The sequence below is a fragment of the Saimiri boliviensis genome, chromosome 16 (genome assembly GCF_048565385.1).
Source record: "Saimiri boliviensis isolate mSaiBol1 chromosome 16, mSaiBol1.pri, whole genome shotgun sequence".
NCBI lineage: Eukaryota > Metazoa > Chordata > Mammalia > Primates > Cebidae > Saimiri > Saimiri boliviensis.
This window is the reverse complement of record NC_133464.1, coordinates 67,286,580-67,305,767: the sequence shown is the minus strand read 5'-3', so window position 1 is coordinate 67,305,767 and position 19,188 is coordinate 67,286,580. Positions and strand designations below refer to the sequence as shown.

The following is a 19,188-nucleotide window of genomic DNA, read 5'->3' as shown; positions in this document are numbered from 1 at the left end:
ATTTTTAACTTATAACCTTTCTTCAGATTATAATGCTATTTTAAATGCATGTTGTATTTCATGGTGGAAAATTCGTTTAAAATACATTATTCAACAAGATTTGCTCAAAGAGGTTGTGGGTGTATTCATAAGGTGGCTTCTGGAATTTTTGCAAAAACCAAAGAGAAAACTTTGAAAAGAAATAATATTTAGGCTGGGCGTGGTGGCTTACCTGTACTCCCAACACTTTGAGAGGCTGAGGTAGGTGGCTCACTTGAGGCCAGGAGTTCAAGACCAGCCTGGTCAACATGGTGAAACCTTGTCTCTACTAAAAAAAAAATACAAAAATTATCTGGTCTCTGTGGCGCATGCCTGTAGTTCCAGCTACTTGGGAGAATCGCGGGAACCGGGGAGGCAGAGGTGGCAGTGAGCTGAGATCATGCCACTACACTCCAGCCTGGGCAATAGGGCAAGACTCTCTGAAAAAAGAAAAAAAAGAAAGGAAGAAAATAGTATGCATGTTAATACGTTTATGCAGAAATGAAAGTCGTTTATTACAAAGAAAATAAAAAGCCAGAAAACTTCTCTGTTTCCTGAATTGCCTCCTGAAAACCACACATTACCTGGGTTTTCTTTTTGCCTCTTAAAACGGGGGTGGGTTGGGGTGAGGGGGAGGCTGCTGGCGGCGGAGGCAGGCAGAGAGAAGCTGCGGCAGTTGCCTGTCTTGTCTCTGCCTCGGTCTGGCACCCACCTCCACCAGTCAGTCCCTACTCCCACGTCTGGACCCCCCGCCCATCTCCTGATACAGAGGCTTGGCTATCGAAATTCCGACCCTGAGGCTGTAACTAGGAAGTGCCTGTTGTCCTGCCAAGGGATTGGATTGGACGAGGAGAGTGCAGGGGTGGGATGAGGGAGGAGACGGAAGACGGGCCTTTAAGCCAGAGTTTCTAGAAGGAGCAAATATGGAGACAGGAAAGGACACCATTGGCCGCGGTACGTAGAGGAAGGCAAAGCTGCTGAATGGTCACTGTGGTCATTTCATCCTGGGCAATAGAGTGAGACTCTGTCCCAAGAAAAGAAAGAGAGAGAGAGAGAGAGAGAGAGAGAGACAGGGAGGGAGGGACGGAGGGAGGGAGGAAGGAAGGAAGGAAGGAAGGAAGGAAGGAAGGGAATGTATGTTAATAAGTTTAGGCACAAGTGAAAGTAGTTTATTAAAAAAGGAAGAAAAGCCAGAAAACTTTTCTGTTTCCTGAGTTGCCTCCTGAAAAGCACTCATTTCCTGGGTTTTCTTTTTTCTCTTAAAATTGGGGCTTTAGCCATGCATGGGGCCTTCTGATGGCCTCAGAAGCTGCCATGTGATTGAGCGTGAAGGCACAGGGTCTCAGGTGCTCGAGCTGGGGGTAGCTCAGCTGGTCATCTGGGCAGTTTGCCCTGGACAGTGGTGGCCATGCACCTCCCAGCCAGGCTGGGCTGGCCCTAGCGTCATGGGTCTGGGTGGCAGCCACTGAGTGCACTGCTCTCCCACAAATAGCCCTGCAGCTTCTCCCGTGGGGTTCACTACAGGGCAGTGCTTGCCACCCATCCAGGGGTACATAGAGTTTTATCACAGTGAGGAGGAAGCTTTGGGCAGAGACCGCAGCAGCATGGAAGACCCACTCTGCTTTCTTAAAGCTGCAGTGTTACTGGGAGCCTCAAGGTGGTACAGCAGCACAGTCTATGGTTTTCCAAGAGCCTGAATTACGCTTTGTGAAAAGCTTCCTGGGGCACAATTAGCCTGACGATTTGAACCGTTTCTCAGTCGCTTGCCTTCCTTGTTTCAAGTAGGCCAGCTCCTCATCTGGCTTGACCTTTGAGGTTCTTTCTTGCTGGTTCACCCACCTCCACCCCCACTCAGAATCGGGAGGGACTTCTTAGTTCTTTGGTTACTGAAAAGAAAATCCTTTTCTGTCCAGGTTCCTTCCTCAGATTCAGGCCTGAACTGCTCCCCTGTGTTCATGGAGCCTGTCCTAGGCGCCACCTGGACCTGTGCCAGGCAGACAGCAGAGGTAAGTTCAAGGCGGCTCCTCGGAGGTCACAGCTGCTTAGGTGCACGCAGACTCGGGTGAGCAGACTGCAGACTGTCACCACCAGCATCCCTTCTCTGTTTAAGCCATCTCCTTCTTTATGTCACTGATTCCCACTGGCTTCCCCTTCATGGACATCCTCACTATCCTTTTTGGAATTTCCACGCTGTTTTGAATTAGCTTCTATTCTACGCTTACTCTAAATTTTACTCCAAATTTACTCGCTGCTCAAACGTCACCTTATCCCTATGGTACCCCCTGACCACCTGTGAACAGCAGCAACCTTCCAGCACTAGTGAGCCCCTTATGTTGCTTTATGTTTCTTCTTGGCCCTTTCTCCACCTGGCATAAGTATATATTTGTTATTTCTTCACCCCCAAGGGCAGAAGGCCCTGAAAGCCGGGATTTTGCCAGTTTTGTTCTCTGCTGCATCCACAACCCTGGAACAGCCTCTGCATGTGTTGGGCACTCAGCAAATGCTGGTTGGATGGATGAATGAATGGATGGCTAGGGAGAATTTTACCCCTCCTCAACGAGTCAAAAGCAATGTCCTGGCAGTTTGGAGTCTAGGGTCTGGCTTTGGCTGAGCCACTAGTTACTTGTAGGACTTTGAACAAGTCACTTGGCCTCCCCGCATGGGCTATTTCCTCATCTGCAAAACGAGTGGACTGGAATGCATGATCTATACAGTTCCTTCCTGCCCCAAGAGTTTTGGGTTATGATCATCCTCCAAAAGGGGCTAAAGCCATAAGCCAGGTGACAGACAATACGTGTTATTGGTAGGACAATTGCATGTAATAAGCTAGCATCAAAAGATGCATTGATAAATGTAGATAAACATAATTACTTCACAATCTTTAAGTCTTTAAAAATTATTTTCCTAAGGAAGCCTCAAATATAGTAGCCTTATGTTTCTATTTTGATCTCTGGCTCCACGTATTAATGAATCTGATTTTTTTCTGATAAATAAAAGGTTTTAAAAATGTTATTGCTTATTTGGGTTCTTCCTAGGTTATTTCTTCTCATTAGTAACACTATTTAGGGAAAGATGTCATGCTCGTAATGTGCATCCAACATGAAAAAAATCTCAAAATAATCATAATTTTAAAAAACCCTCTTACCATAGAAAAGAACTATCACCTTATGCCATGATCTTCCTCGTGCTATTTGATTGTGGTTATTTTTTTTAGCATTGGTACATGTCTGGCATCTAGGAGACATAAAAGTTTTTTTTTTTTTTATGTTTTATTTATTTATTTATTTATTTATTTATTTTTGAGACGGAGTTTCACTCTTGTTACCCAGGCTGGAGTGCAATGGCTCGATCTCTGCTCACCGCAACCTCCGCCTCCTGGGTTCAGGCAAATTCTCCTGCTTCAGCCTCCTGAGTAGCTGGGACTACAGGCTGCGCCACCATGCCCAGCTAATTTTTTGTATTTTTAGTAGAGACGGGGTTTCACCATATTGAACAGGATGGTCTCGATCTCTTGACCTCGTGATCCACCCACCTCAGCCTCCCAAAGTGCTGGGATTACAGGCTTGAGCCACCGTGCCCGGCCCATAAAAGTATTTTTAAAATTAATTAATTAATATATATATTTTATTGCACTTTAGCTTCTGGGGTGCATGTGAAGAACATGCAGGATTGTTGCATAGGTACATACATGGCAGTGTGGTTTGCCGCCTCCATCTCCATCACCTATATCTGGCATTTCTCCCCATATTATCCCTTCCCAACTCCCTACCCCCTGCTGTCCCTCCCTTAACAGACCCCAGTGTGTGAAGCTCCCCTCCCTGTGTCCAGTGTTCTCATTTTTCAACAACCACCTATGAGTCAGAACATGTGGTGTTTGATTTTCTGTTCTTGTGTCAGTTTGCTGAGAATGATGGTTTCCAGACTTATCCATGTCCCTACAAAGGACACAAACTCATCATTTTTGATGGCTGCATAGTATTCCATGGTGTTTATGTGCTGTATTTTCCCTGTCCAGTCTATCATCAATGGACGTTTGGATTGGTTCCAGGTCTTTGCTATTGTAAACAGTGCCACAGTGCACATATGTGTACATGTGTCTTTATAATAGACTGATTTGTAATCCTTTGTATATACCCAGTAATGGGATTGCTGGGTCAAATGGAATTTCTATTTCTAGGTCCTTGAGGTATTGCCATACTGTCTTACATAATGGTTGAACTAATTTACACTCCCACCAACAGTGTAAAAGTGTTCCTATTTCTCCACATCCTCTCCAGCATCTGTTGTCTCCAGATTTTTTAATGATAGCCATTCTAACCGGCGTGAGATGGTATCTCAATGTGGTTTTGATTTGCATTTCTCTAATGACCAGTGATGATGAGCATTTTTTCATGTTTGTTGGCCTCATGTATGCCTTCTTTTGAAAAGCATCTGTTCATGTCGTTTGCCCACTTTTGAATGGGTTTGTTTGTTTTTTTTCTTGTAAAGCTGTTTTAGTTCTTGGTAGATTCTGGATGTTAGCCCTTTGTCAGATGGTTAGATGACAAAAATGTTTTCCCATTCTTTTGGTTGCCTGTTCACTCTAACGATTGTTTCTTTTGCTGTGCAGAAGCTCTGGAGTTTAATCAGATCCAGTTTGTTTGTTTTGACTTTTGTTGCCATTGCTTTTGGTGTTTTAGTCATGAATTCCTTGCCTATGTCTATGTCCTGAGTGGTTTTGCCTCGGTTTTCTTCTAGGGTTTTTATGGTGTTATGTCTTATGTTTAAGTCCTTAATTCATCTGGAGTTAATTTTAGTATAAGGTATAAGGAAGGGATCCCGTTTCAGCTTTCTGCACATGGCTACCCAGTTTTCACAACACTTTTTATTAAACAGGGAATCCTTTCCCCATTGCTTGTTTTTGTCAGGTTTGTCAAAGATCAGAGGGTTGTAGATGTGTGGCATTGCCTTTGAGGCCTCTGTCCTGTTCCATTGGTCTATATCTCTGTTTTGGTACCAGTACCATGCTATTTTGATTAATGTAGCCTTGTAGTACAGTTTGAAGTCAGGTAGTGTGATGCCTCCCGCTTTGTTCTTTTGGCTTAGAATTGACTTGGCTATGTGGGATTTCTTTTGGTTCTATATGAAGTTTAAAGTGGTTTTCTCCAGTTCTGTGAAGAGGGTCATAGGTAGTTTGATGGGGATAGCATTGAATCTACAAATTACTTTGGGCAGTATGGCCATTTTCACGATATTGATTCTTCCTAACCATGAGCATGGAATGTTTCTTCATCTGTTTATGTCCTCTCTTATTTCATTGAGCAGTGGTTTGTAGTTCTCCTTGAAGACATCCTTTACATCCTTTGTTAGTTGTATTCCTAGGTATTTTATTCTCTTTGTAGCAATTGTGAATGGCAGTTTGTTCTTGATTTGGCTCTCTTTAAGTCTGTTTTTGGTGTATAGGAATGCTTGTGATTTCTGCACATTGATTTTGTATCCTGAGACTTTGCTGAAGTTGCTTATCAGTTTCAGGAGATTTTGGCTGAGATGACCGGGTCTCTAAATACACAATCGTGTCATCTGCAAATAGAGACAATTTGACTTTCTCCTTTCTTAATTGAATACCCTTTATTTCTTTTTCTTGCCTGATTGCTCTGGGTAGAACCTCCAATACTGTATTGAATAAGAGTGGTGAGAGAGGGCATCCTTGTCTATTGCCAGATTTCAAAGGGACTGCTTCTAGTTTTTGCACATTCAGTATGGTATTGACTGTGGATTTGTGGTAAACAGCTTTTATTATTTCGAGGTACATTCTGTCAGTACCTGGTTTATTGAGTTTTTAGCATAACAGGCTGTTGAATTTTGTCAAAGGCCTTCTCTGCATCTATTGAGGTAATCATGTGGTTTTTGTCTTTGGTTCTGTTAACGTGGTGAATTACATTTATAGACTTGGATATGTTGAACCAGCCTTGCATCCCTGGGATGAAGCCTACTTGATTGTGATGGATAAGCTTTTTGATGTGATGTTGCAATCAGTTTGCCAGTATATATATATATATTTTTTTTTTGAGACGGAGTTTTGCTCTTGTTGCCCAGGCTGGAGTGCAATGGCGCGATCTTGGCTCACCACAACCTCCGCCTCCTGGGTTCAGGCAATTCTCCTGCCTCAGCCTCCTGAGTAGCTGGGATTACAGGCAGGTGCCACCATGCCCAGCTAATTTCTTGTATTTTTAGTAGAGATGGGATTTCACCATGTTGACCAGGATGGTCTTGATCTCTTGACCTCATGATCCACCCGCCTCGGCTTCCCAAAGTGCTGGGATTACAGGCGTAAGCCACCGCGCCTGGCCAGTTCGCCAGTATTTTATTGAAGATTTTTGCATCTATGTTCATCATGGATATTGGCCTGAAGTTTTCTTTTCTTGCTGAGTCTCTGCCAGGTTTTGGTATCAGGATGATGTTGGTCTCATAAAACAATTTGGGAAGGATTCCCTCTTTCGGATTGTTTGGAATAGTTTCAGAAGGAGTGGTACCAGCTCCTCTTTGTATGTCTGGTAGAATTTGGCTGTGAACCCATCTGGACCTGGGCTTTTTTTAGTTGGTAGGCTATTAATTGCTGCCTCAACTTCAGCCCTTGTTATTGGTCTATTCAGGGTTTCAAATTCTTCCTGGTTTAGTCCTGGGAGGGTGCAAGTGTTCAGGAATTTATCCATTTCTTCCAGGTTTACTGGTTTAAGTGCATAGAGTTGTTTGTAGTAATCTCTGATGGCAGTTTGCATTTCTGTGGAATTGGTGGTAATATCCCCTTTATCGTTTTTTATTGCATCTATTTGATTATTCTCTCTTTTCTTTTTGATTAATCTGGCTGGTGGTCTGTCTATTTTGTTGATATTTTCAGAAAACCAGCTCCTGGATTTATTAATTTTTTGAAGGGTTTTTTTTTTGTATCTCTGTCTCCTTCAGTTCTGCTCTGATCTTAGTTATTTCTTGTCTTCTGAAAGCTTTTGAGTTTTTTTGATCTTGCTCCTCTAGCTCTTTCAATTTTGATGATAGAGTGTCAATTTTAGATCTTTCTTTGCTTCTCATGTGGGTATTTATTGCTATAAATTTTCCTCTAGACTCAGCTTTAAATGTGTCCCAGAGATTCTGGTATGTTGTGTCTTTGTTCTCTTTGGTTTCGAAGAACATCTTTATTTCTGCCTTCATTTCATTGTTTATCCAGTCAACATTCAAGGGCCAGTTGTTCAGTTTCCATGAAATTGTGTGGTTCTGAGTTAGTTTCTGAATCCTAACTTCTAATTTGATTGCACTGGGGTCTGAGGGACTATTTGTTATAATTTCTGTTCTTTTGCATTTGCTGAGGAGTGATTTACTTCCAATTATGTGGTCAATTTTAGAGTAGGTGTGATGTGGTACTGAGAAGAATGTATATTCTGTGGATTTCGGGTGGGGAGTTCTGTAAATGTCTATTAGGTTTGCTTGGTCCAGATCTGAGTTTGAGTCCTGGATATCCTTGTTAATTTTCTGTCTCGTTGATCTGGCTAACATTGACAGTGGAGTCTTAAAGTCTCCCACTATTATTGTGTGGGAGTCTAAGTCTCTTTGTAGGTCATTAAGAACTTGCTTTATGTATCTGGGTGCTCCTGTATTGGGTGTGTATATATTTAGGATCTTTAGCTCTTTTTGTTGCATTGATTCTTTTACCATTATGTAATGCCTTTCTTTGTGTTTTCAACTTTGTTGGTTTAAAATCTATTTTATCAGAAACTAGGATTGCAACTCCTGCTTTTCTTTGCTCTCCATTTGCTTGGTAAATCTTCCTCCATCCCTTTATTTTGAGCCTATGTGTATCCTTGCATGTGAGATGGGTTTCCTGGATACAGCACACCAATGGGTTTTGAATTTTTATCGAATTTGCCAGTCTGTGTCTTTTGATTGGGGCATTTAGCCCATTTACATTTAAGGTTAAGATTTTTATATGGGAATTTGATCCTGCCATTTTGATGCTAGTTGATTGTTTTGCCCATTAATTGATGCAGTTTCTTCATTGTGTTGTTGATGCTCTTTACAATTTGGTACGTTTTTGGAGTGGCTGGTACTGGTTGTTCCTTTCTATGTTTAGTACTTCTTTCAGGAGCTCTTGTAAGGCAGGCCTGGTTGTGATGAAATCTCTGAGCAATTGCTTGTTTGTAAACGATTTTATTTCTCCTTTGCTTATGAAGCTTAGTTTGGCTGGGTATGAAATTCTGGGTTGAAAGTTCTTTTATTTAAGAATGTTGAATATTGGCCCCACTCTATTCTGGCTTGTCGGGTTTCTGCTGAGAGATCCACTGTGAGTCTGATGGGCTTCAATTTGTGGGTAACCCGACCTTTCTCTCTGACTGCCCTTAGCATTTTCTCCTTCATTTCAACCCTGGTGAATCTGACGATTATGTGCCTTGGTGTTGCTCTTGTTGAGGAATGTCTTTGTGGTGTTCTCTGTATTTCCTGGACTTGAATATTGGCCTGCCTTGCTAGGTTGGGGAAGTTCTCCTGGATAATATCCTAAAGAGTATTTTCCAGCCTGGATTCATTCTCTCCATCACATTCATGTACACCTATCAAATGTATATTAGGTCTTTTCACATAATCTCATATATCTCAGAGGCTTTGTTCATTTCTTTTTACTCTTTTTTCTCTAATCTTGCCTTCTCATTTTATTTCATTGAGTTGATCTTCAGTCTCTGATATCCTTTCTTCTGCTTGGTTGATTCAGCTGTTGAAACTTGTGTATGGTTCACAAAGTTCTCATGTGTTTTTCAGCTCCATTAATTCATTTATATTTCTCTCTAAGCTGTTTATTCTCATTAGCATTTCATCAAACCTTTTATCAAGATTCTCAGTTTCTTTGCATTGGGTTAGAACATGTTCTTTTAGCTCATAGATGTTTGTTATTACCCACTTTCTGAAGCCTGTTTCTATCAATTCATCAGACTCATTTTCCATCCAGCCTCGTTCCCTTGCTGGTGAGGAGTTGTGATCCCTTGTAGGAGGAGAGGCGTTCTGGTTTTGGGTGTTTTCATCCTTTTGTGCTGGTTTCTTCCCATCTTTGTAGATTTATCTGCCTGTGGTTCTTTTTAGTTGCTGACTTTTGGATGGGGTCTCTGAGTGGGTGTCCTTTTTGTTGACGATGAAATTATTTATTTCTGTTTCTTAGTTTTCCTTCTAACAGTTAGGCCCCTCTGCTGTAGGACTGCTGGAGGTCCACTCCAGACCCTGCTTACCTGGGGATCACCTGCGGCAGCTGCAGAAGAGTAAAGTTTGCTGCCAGTTTCTTCTTGTGTTATCTTTGTCCCAGAAGGATACCCGCCAGATGTCAGCCTGAGCTCTCCTTTATGAGGTGTCTCTTTGGATATACGTAGGTTGGTGAGCTGCTTGAGGAGACAGTCTGTCCCTTGTAGGAGCTCAAGTACTGAGCTGTGAGCTCCATTGTTCCGTTCAGAGCTGCTAGTCTACTGCCATGAAACTTATAACCGCCTTTTTTTCCCAGGTGCTCTGTCCCAGGAAGGTGGGGCTTTATTTATAAGTTCCTGATGTGCTGCTGCCTTTTTTCAGAGATGCCCTGCCCAGCGAGGAGGTAGCCTAGTCACAGTCTGCCAGCAGAGGTGTTGCTGAGGTGCCGTAGGCTCTGCCCAGCTGCTGTGTGAACTTCCTTGTGGTTTTGTTTATAGAGGTATAGCTAGAACTGCCTTAGTAACGGCAGTCTGCCTCAGTAATGGCAGACTGTCTCTGTAATGGCAGACTACCTTGGTAATGGTGGATTGCCTCAGTAGTGGCGGACTGCCTCAGTAATGGCGGACTACCTCAGTAATGGTGTACTGCCTCATTAATGGCGGACTGCCTCAGTAATGGTGTACTGCCTCAGTAGTGGTGGAGTGCCTTGGTAATGGTGGATGCCCTTCCCCCCACAGAGCTGGACTGTCCTGGGTACAGCTGTGCTTGCTCTGAAACTCTCAATCCAGAGCGTTTCAGATTGCTGGTCTTTGTGGGGGTGGGGCCCGCCAAGCCAGATCACCTGGCTCCCTGTTTCATCCCCCATTTATTCAGTTGAATGGGTGACTCTGTCTCCCAGGCGTTCCAGGTGCCAGTTGAAACGGTGCCCAGATTTGTGTGAGTTTTTGTGTGGAGACCCGCTGTGTTGGCTGAAATAGCTGTGCTGGAGACTCATGGTGCTTTTTTGCCCAGGAATCTCCTGGTCTGTGGGCAGTAAAAATTCGTTTGGAAATGCAGTGATTACTCACCCTCTGCATTCTCACTGGGAACTGCACCCCAGAGCTGTTCCTATTCAGCCATCTTGAATCGTCTTCCCATAAAATATTTTTTTAATGAAGAGTTGGTGGCATGTGGAAAGAAAAAGTTCATATCCTGGGACATAGGCAGAACTTCATGAAAGTGATTCTGTCTTTCTTATCCAAGGGAGGAAATTTTTGTTCTTTCTGAGTGAGCTTGAGGGAAAAAGGCAATTGATGTTTTTCCAGTGTAACCTGATAGATTCTCCAAGTCCTCAATTTCAACTATTTTTTCTTTTATCTTTATAATTAAAACAAAATAAAACTTGTAGTGGGCATGCTCATGATCTCCCAAATATGTCCAGGTCCCTATCCCTGGAAACTGTGAATCTCTTACTTTACATGGCAAAAGGGACTTTGCAGATAGGATAAAAGCAGGGATCTTGAGATGGGGAGATTATTTTGGATTATCCAAGGGGATCCAATCTAATCTCCTTAACCTGAGCAAACATTTCCCAGCTAAGGTCAGAAGACAATTTGATCAAAGATCAAAGGGAGAGTCTGAGATGTATCGTTGCTGGCTTTGAAGAGGGAGGAATGGGGTCAAGGGCCAGTGAGTGCAGGAAACTTCTAGAAGCTGGAAAAGGCAGGACATGGATTGTTCCTCAGAGCCTCCAGAAGGAAAGATAGTCCTGACAATAACATTTTTATTTTAGCTCAGTGAGACCTATGTCAGACTTCTAACTCCAGAACTGTATGATAATAAAATGTGTGTTAAGGCACTAAATTTGTGGAATTTGTTACAGCAGCAATAGGAATGCATTTCCTTCTTATTTAAACAGATGCTTTGATCTCCCCAGTGTAAAAGAAAAGAAGCTAGGATAGGGTCTAGAGTTGTGCCCTTCAATCTGGTAGTTGCCAGATGCATGTGGCTATTGGAGCCCTTGAAATGAGTGCTGAGATGTGCTGAAGTGTAGAATAGATGTAGATTTCTCACAAATATTTAGTGTGAAAGGAAAATATCTCATTAATTTAATAGTTCATTCATGTTGATTACATGTTGAAATGACATTACTTTGGATATGTTGGTTTAAATAAAATATACTATTAAAATTTATTTCACATATTTTTCGAAGTTTTGTTTTTAATGCAACTATTAGAAAACTGAAATCATTTGTGGTCCATGTTATACTTCTATTGGACAGGGCTGTTCTAGAGAATCCCTAAAGACAGGAGGTGGTCATTTCAACAGTAGACAGTTCTCCAGCCAAGTGGTGAGTGATGAAAACATCCAGGCACAGAATTCCAGGAGGAAAGGTCAGGCTTTCTTACATCTTCCTGTGCTGGACCATAAGAGAAGGTGTTGTATGGGTCTTTATATCCTCAGGGCCTGGCAAAGTGGCCTGGCACTTACTCAAAAATTGTTTGCAGAGCATGCATTTGATGTTGCTGACCCCAGAAAGTGCTTTGACAAGACCCCAAAGGGTGGACAATTAGTCTTGAACAATTGCCTGAAGGAACTTGAAACTGTGGTCTAACAGAAAACAGGATGCAACAACTGGGTCTTTTCTCGTTTGACCAGTGTTTGTTGCCCCACCTCACACCTCCTGGACACAGGCATTTCCCATTTCCAGGAAAGAAAGATCTCAAAAAGAATTAGAAACCCAAAGGCAGCCTCAGATATCAGAGCCCAAATACCAAGAAGCATTCGTGTAATGATTTCAGTTTGGCCTCTTTCTTATCTTGGTGCCAATTTCTCAGCAATGCAGAGAAAAATGACTTGAGCTCAGAATTGGGAGGTGAACTTTTCGTTTGAAATGTGGGTTCTCCTCTGATTTGCTCCATGAACTATTTACCTTCTCCGCAGTCTCCTTCATCATGCCTGCTAAGAGGCAAGTGTTTATATTTATCGGGACTGAGCACTGCATGGTGAGGATTAATTAGTGACTCACCTAGAAGTATTTCAAAAATATCAGGAATAATTTGCTTCTGTAACAAATTATTCTGGCTTGGGATTCTGTGACAGGATTTGGGATTCTGAATAGTTGCTTCACTAACAGCCCGACACTGACATTTGCAGAATCTGTTGTGGTTTAACAGGTATTATAAGTTCAATTATTATATTTGAGAGTGCCCACTATGGTTATAGGTTACTGAAGGTTACAGTTTTCCCCCCATATGATGTCATTGGCTTAACTCAAATAAACTTTGAGCCATTAAAAATGGGAAGATACAATTTATTTCAATGCCATTTGAGTCTGTTTTGAGGTATTGCGGACGGAAATATCCTGGTTACTGGGTTTGGATGATTCATGTAGTAGAGAAGTCTGAGGAATAAACTTTATCTTGTCCTCATCTTTATTTTTGTTTTTTATATGGAAACTAATCATTTGAGGTTGGCAACATGGATTTGGGCTAAATTTCTTCAATGATTTTTTTTCTATGTTTCCATACTTCAGACCAAAAATCTCCAACCCTAGGCTGTTTTCCAAAAGCAGACCTGCTCATGAGCTCTCTGAAAGTGTGCTAGCCTGTTGGAAATTACAGTAAGTCTCCCTCTGAGGTTGGTTAGGCTGAGAATTCATTGCATTTTGGTTAAAAACAGAGTGTTACAATTAGATCTTGGGAGCAAGAAAGAATTAGTAATGAAAGCATTGTTGGTGGAGACAGTTGTCTGGTACACAGTCTGAACTCATTTGTCGGGCCTCCATGCTGGGGCATGGTATGGGTGGCCAGTGTGAGGATACACACACACACACACACACACACACACACACGCACACGCACACACATGCACACACATGCATACATGCACACACGCACACACACATGTGCGCATGCACACACGACCACCAGTTATGTTTTTCCTGATGCTTCAAGAAAGTCTGCAAATTAAGACAAATGATATGATCTGGGAGTAACTGACCAGCTTGTCACTGTGAAAATGTCATATTCACAGGAAATTAATAACATGCCTGCCAAAGATCAGGTTGCCTAAATGAAGGAATCAAGCGATTAAATACCCATGGAGAAAATAACAGAGACACAGTCCAGCTGTTCTATACTAGTTGATAGTAACCTATTCTAATGATATGGTTAACATTTTAAATGGCCATGTAGGTTTAACTGTCTTCAACCAAACTATTTTAATAATCCCACAAGGCTCCTATTTAATATTGAAGACCATTTCCTTAGCTAAAATTAGGCTTTAATTGACCATATATAAATATCTGAGGATTTTGGAGAATACCTATAGACTGTCTACAACTAAGCACAGTTGGATTGAGACTTAAAGACAGGGTGCCACCCGCCTTTGCTCTTTCTGGTGAACGAATAGCTTCTATGTTCAGTTTGAGGGCTGCTGGAAGCATTATCTTTTATTCTCTTTTCATTTTCTTTACTTCACTAGCTCACAGGGCTGGAGGCCACAGGACTGTCTGCTACATCATGACTGTTTTAAAAGCTTACTTTGGTGAATGTGATTGTACTTGGGGTTGTCAAAACCTGTAGAAATGTGGCCTTTGGTGACTGGCCATGGCATAATATGACAACATTTTTGGAGTAGTCCAGCACTGGGAATGGTGCCCTTGGGCCAGGCAAGTAGCAGGCCAAAGATCAGGTTGTATTTTTGTCTCTGGAGCTTCTGGCACTCAAGCGTAGAAGAGGTCGACATTTCAATGGCCAGTTGCTTTTGTATTTTAGCAAATACAAAATTTAAGCAAATTTTGTATTTGCTTAAATACAAAAGCAACTGGCCATTGTAGCTTTTTAGAAAACTATATGCAACCTGCAACAGAATCACCTGGTTAGCTTACTCTGCTGCCAGCCAATGAGTCTTATATCAGAGATACTGAAGCACAGCCTGTGGGGATGGGGCACCCAGGAAGCCAAATTTCTTTCAATAAATTGTAAATTTTAGAATAGTTTTAGATTTTAAAAAAAATTGAAAAACAGTACAAAGAGTTCCCATATACCTCACACCCAATTTTCCTTATTAATATCTTACATTAGGATATAGATAATGTACATTTGTAGAAATGTACAATGTAAGTAATATACAATGTACATTTGTACAATATACATTATCTGTATCCTAATTTACAATGTAAATCCTAATGAAGGATACAGATAATGTACCTTTGTAATGTACAAATAATATCTTATATTAGAATACAGATAATGTACATCTCCCCCATTTGTTTACTTATTTGATCATTTATTATATTAGCATGGACTCATGAATATTAAGTTATACTCTAGTACCACAGTACAAATGTACATTATCTGTTTCTTAATGTAAGATATTAATAAAGAAAACTGGGTGTGAGGTATATGGGAACTCTTTGTACTATTTTTACAATTTTTTTTCCAAATTTGACTGTATGAATGTACATTAGGTACATTTGTAACAATCTCATTATTAACTAAAGTCCATACTTTATGACCTGATGTCCTTTTTCTACGAGATTCGATCCAGGATGCCACATTACATTTAACTGTTATGTCTCCATAGGCTGTTCTTGGCTGAGACTGTGTCTCAGACTTCGCTTGTTTTCAATGACCTTTGATAGTTTTGAAGTATCCTGGAGAGCATTTTGTAGATCGTTCCTTAGTTGAATTGTTTGATGTTTTTCTCATGGTTCAACTGAGGTTATGGGTTTCTGGAAGAAAGATCACAGAGGTGAAGTGCCCTTCTTGTCATGTGGCATCAGTGGTACCATCAACACAACTCGCAGTTAGTGTTCACCTTGATGACCTGGCTGAGATGGTCTTGATAGGTTTCTCTACTGTAAAGTGATTCTTTTTTCCACCTTTTCATACTTCACTATTTGGAAGGAAGTCACTGTGGGTAGCCTGCACTTACTGAGTGGGAGTCATACTTCACCTCCCTGAGGGGGAGTAGCTACATACATGATGGAATTCTTCTGTTGAGAGGTTTGTCTGTTCTCTCTCACTTGTTTATTTATTTGATCATTTATTTATGCCAGTACGAACTCATGAATATCAAGTTATACTCCAGTACTACTTTGTTAATCAAATTGTTCCAGCTTTGTACATTGGGAACTCTAGCAGTGGATTCCTGTGTCTCTTTGATGTATCCCCTTTCTTGTGGTGTTTTTGGGAGCCCTTTTGGCACTTTCTGCCACTACAAGATGTTCCAGGAATTAAAATTTTTGACAAGCTCTATCATACTGAAAAAAAAAAAAAAGATTTATCACTTTCAGCCATCAAGACCCAAAATTTTAAATGCCTGACTTACTGTTGGATGTGGAACAAAGCTGTGAAAAGAAAAATCCCACTAAAGAATGTGTATGTATCTTCAAAATCTCTCTGTTTATTTGGTAACATCTATAGCCCAGGCACATACAGAGAGGTAGTTATTTAAATCCAATCAAGAGACTAAGAAGTTCAAGAGATCTATTGTATAAATGGTGGCTATAGTTAATAGCAATGTATTATATACTTGAAAATTGTTGAAAGAGCATATTTTAAGTGTTCTCATCGAAAAATGATAATGAGAAGTGTTTGAGGTATTTCATAAGTTAATTAGTTTGATCTAGCCATCCACATGTATATATATATTTAAAACATCAGGTTGTAGACCATATATATATATATATATATACACACACACATATACTTTTTGTTAATTTAAAAATGTAGTGATTTTTTTTTTAAAAGAGAGAGCCTAAACATTGAGGAGAATCATCTATGAAACATTTTCTTGGAAACCACGAGGCTTTTGGGCCACAGCACATCGTTGGAGTAACAATTGTTGAGTTAGCCCCTATCAAAGAGGATCTTAAGCCATCTACCATTTCTTAGAATTTTCTGGTGACTTCTCAGAGAGGGAGAGTCAGAAAGACCCGTGGACAATAACACCGAGGGCTGGTTCTGGAGTGGGGATGAGGTCATCGAGGGGGAGGCCAGGGTTTGGGTGAGCCTGTGCTGTAGGGCTGGGACTCTGTTTGGTGTAGGGTACCGAGTCTGTGTCTCTGTATGTGCATCCATACAGACTTGCGCGTGGGTAAAATTTTCTTTAACCCACCTTGATAACTACCATATACCTTTTATAATTGCATTTGATTGAGAGCCAGCTGCAGCAGGGTGTGCATGCTATGTTGACACAACAAATCACGGAGATGCATTTAGGACCCATTTCAGATCGTCATTGAATGCTCTACAGTGATGGTGACAATATAGTCATGGCACACAAAACCACCCCAGCATGAAGGCAATTGGCTTTGCTTTTCTTGGCTCTTCCTTGGCTTCCACATTTGCCTCGGCTCCTTTGCCATCACAGAACATCAGTTCACCTTTTCAGAATGCATCTGGTGGTGTTTCTATTAAGAGATACCAACGAATTACATACAATCCTTGGCATTAGGACATTTAAAAACTGGTGAATGTGGCCAGGTGTGGTGGCTCAGCACTTTGGGAGGCCAAGGCGGGTGGATCATTTGAGATCAGGAGTTTGAGACCAGCCTGGCCAACATGGTGAAACCCTGTGTCTACTAAAAATACAAAACTAAGCCGGGTATGGTGACAGGCACCTATAATCCCAGCTACTCAAGAGGCTGAGGCAGGAGAATGGCTTGAACCCAGGAGGCGGAGGTTGCAGTGAGCCAAGATCACACCACTGCACTCCAGCCTGCGTGACAGAGCAAGACACTATCTCATCAAAACAAAACATAAACCAAAAACCCCCCAAAACCCTGCTGAATGTCTGGTCTCATGAATGCCAGGAATCAATCATCAGTGACTATGATGTATACTCCCATTTATCCATTTCGATTGTTTTTCCTCCTCTCTACCCCATGCTGTGCCATTCCTCCCGCTGCCCTCACATCTTCTCCCACGGTTTTGCAGAGGAAATGTAAGAACTTCCTCCAGGTAATCTTCCCCTGGCAGCCTGCATTGCCAACAGCAGCTGTTCTCCAGGTAGGATTCTTGGCATACCCTGCAGCATTCTGGAAGCACTTGTGTTTTTTAGCACTTCAGCCAGTATTGATTATTTTTATTGGGAATTGTGGGTGTTGTGTTTTGTCTCCTAGGACTTTTTCACATCTGTTGCTGTGCTTGAGTTTATGGCGGAGATTCATTTGAAATGGGATTTTTTTGTCTTTTTTTTTTTTCCATTTGAGGCAAGAGTGCAGATGGGCTGTGCTTTTAATTTTCTTGCTGCCACCTGGGAAGAATTTGTCATTTCATTCCTAAAGTAAAGACGAAAAAGAAACACATCTGATATAATCTAACACAAGTCTGTGCTAAACAACTCCAACAACTCTGGTACAGTACTTCCAGCAACTTGTGTGATTATCTATGTTTATTAAGCATCTCTCAGTGGGAAGACATCCAAGTAACCCTTTGAGTTTCCACTCAAGGCGTTTTTTTGTTTCTTCTTCATATTCACAAAACTCCTAAAGGTGTAGATTGATAATTTGACTGGAAAAGCCAGGTAAATAGAACCAAGCAACCAACTTACAAGAGAGCTAGTGTAAAACAGAAGAGGACGCAAGGGAAAAAGAGCTTTGTGAATCTTTGCAGATGTGAACTAAGCGCTAGGCGGAGCTGGTGGCCTTGCCTGTAGGATGGTGACCCAGGGTTTCTGCATAGGGTCCACCTCCCTGCCTGTCACCCCTGGGTCCTCTCTCTGGCTATGCTGCTGTGTTTTCCCTGGCCACTTCCTTTCCAGGGCTGCCCTGCACTGAGGGGTACTTTCCTCTGTCTTCCCCAAGGACGCTCCTCTGGGCTTCAAGCCACCCAGCTCTGACCTTGCAGTCACCTCCTTCATTTTCTTCCTTTGGAAGGTCTCAGTGGGATTCCACCCTAACCCCTCACCCATTTCTGCCTTCCAAACTGTCAGAGAGCATCTAGAATGCTATCCAGTGATGAAGGCATATTCCAGTTTTTGGGGAAGCCTGGCTTCTCTGAGCATTCAAATGCTGCAAACTGGCTCTTTGGTCCTACACTGCAATAGCTGCAAAGGCCCATGGGCTGGCTTGGTCCATCATCAAAAGGTCCCTTCTTCCTTATGCCAGTTGGAACATGCTCAGAGGCCAGAGGCTCAGAGGCTTGAGTGTGCGGCAGGCAATTTTTTTGAGGGGGATCCTCTAGTGTTTCCTCTGGACAGGACACCTACCTGGCACAGGTGCCCAGACTCCCCTTTCCTTTTGATCTTTCTCCTGCTTTCCTTTTCTCTCTCCTTCAGGGTTCTACTTCTTTCAGCAAGGACAGTTTCTCTTCCTGTTGAAGTGTGGGCAAGCTCTGTTAACCCTGGATCTTTAATGTTCTTCAGAGCTATGGCCCACCAAGATCAAACCCTCTTCAACAAAACAAAATGAAACAAAACCAAAAAAACCGTCTTGCTAATATAAAACTTTGATGTATAATATGCCAAACCTTCTCACCCTAAACACACACATCACACAGACCAGGGGTGAGGTTGGGAGGATAGGGTGAGGACAAGCTCATCTTTTGCCACTAGCAATTCTCTAGTAGCCCTGGGAACTCCCAGGTCCATCAAGTGTTGGAGGCTGGCTGTATCACGCAGGTCCCACTGTGGAAGAAAATATGTTACCCAACTGTCTTTGTTTCTTTCAAAACACCTGCTTCCTTTGGCAGCAAACTTCTGCTTCTTGTATAAGAGGCATCTTCATCTTACACCTTGCAGCGAGCAAAGATGACTCACATCCCAGAGCAGAACGGTGGCCGCTCGCACTTCCTGCTCTTCCATCTGCCTTAGGTTTCTTAAGGACTCATACCATTCTCTGTACCTCATTTCTTGCCATCTTTTTTGAACAGTTATTCAAATATTGTGCCAACCAGTGTGAGGGTGGTGGAGCAACTAACGGAAAGACACTGTTCTTGTTCCCTTGGGACCTACATTTAGAGGGAGAGGTAATAGGCATTTTCATAATCT

The 19,188-nt window shown here is 42.0% G+C and overlaps 1 long non-coding RNA gene across 3 annotated transcripts in view; it reads left to right on the top strand.

The window, feature by feature from the left end:
• The first annotated feature begins 849 nt into the window (after positions 1-849).
• Positions 850-19,188, top strand: part of LOC141581642 (uncharacterized) — a 228,024-nt gene continuing 209,685 nt past the window's right edge. For 2 of the 3 annotated variants that reach the window (XR_012514410.1, XR_012514411.1), the window contains exons 1-2: positions 850-972; positions 1,932-2,024. This is a non-coding gene — a long non-coding RNA (uncharacterized LOC141581642). The remainder of the gene's footprint in view (positions 973-1,931; positions 2,025-19,188) is intronic. The other variant, XR_012514412.1, reaches the window with a different exon arrangement.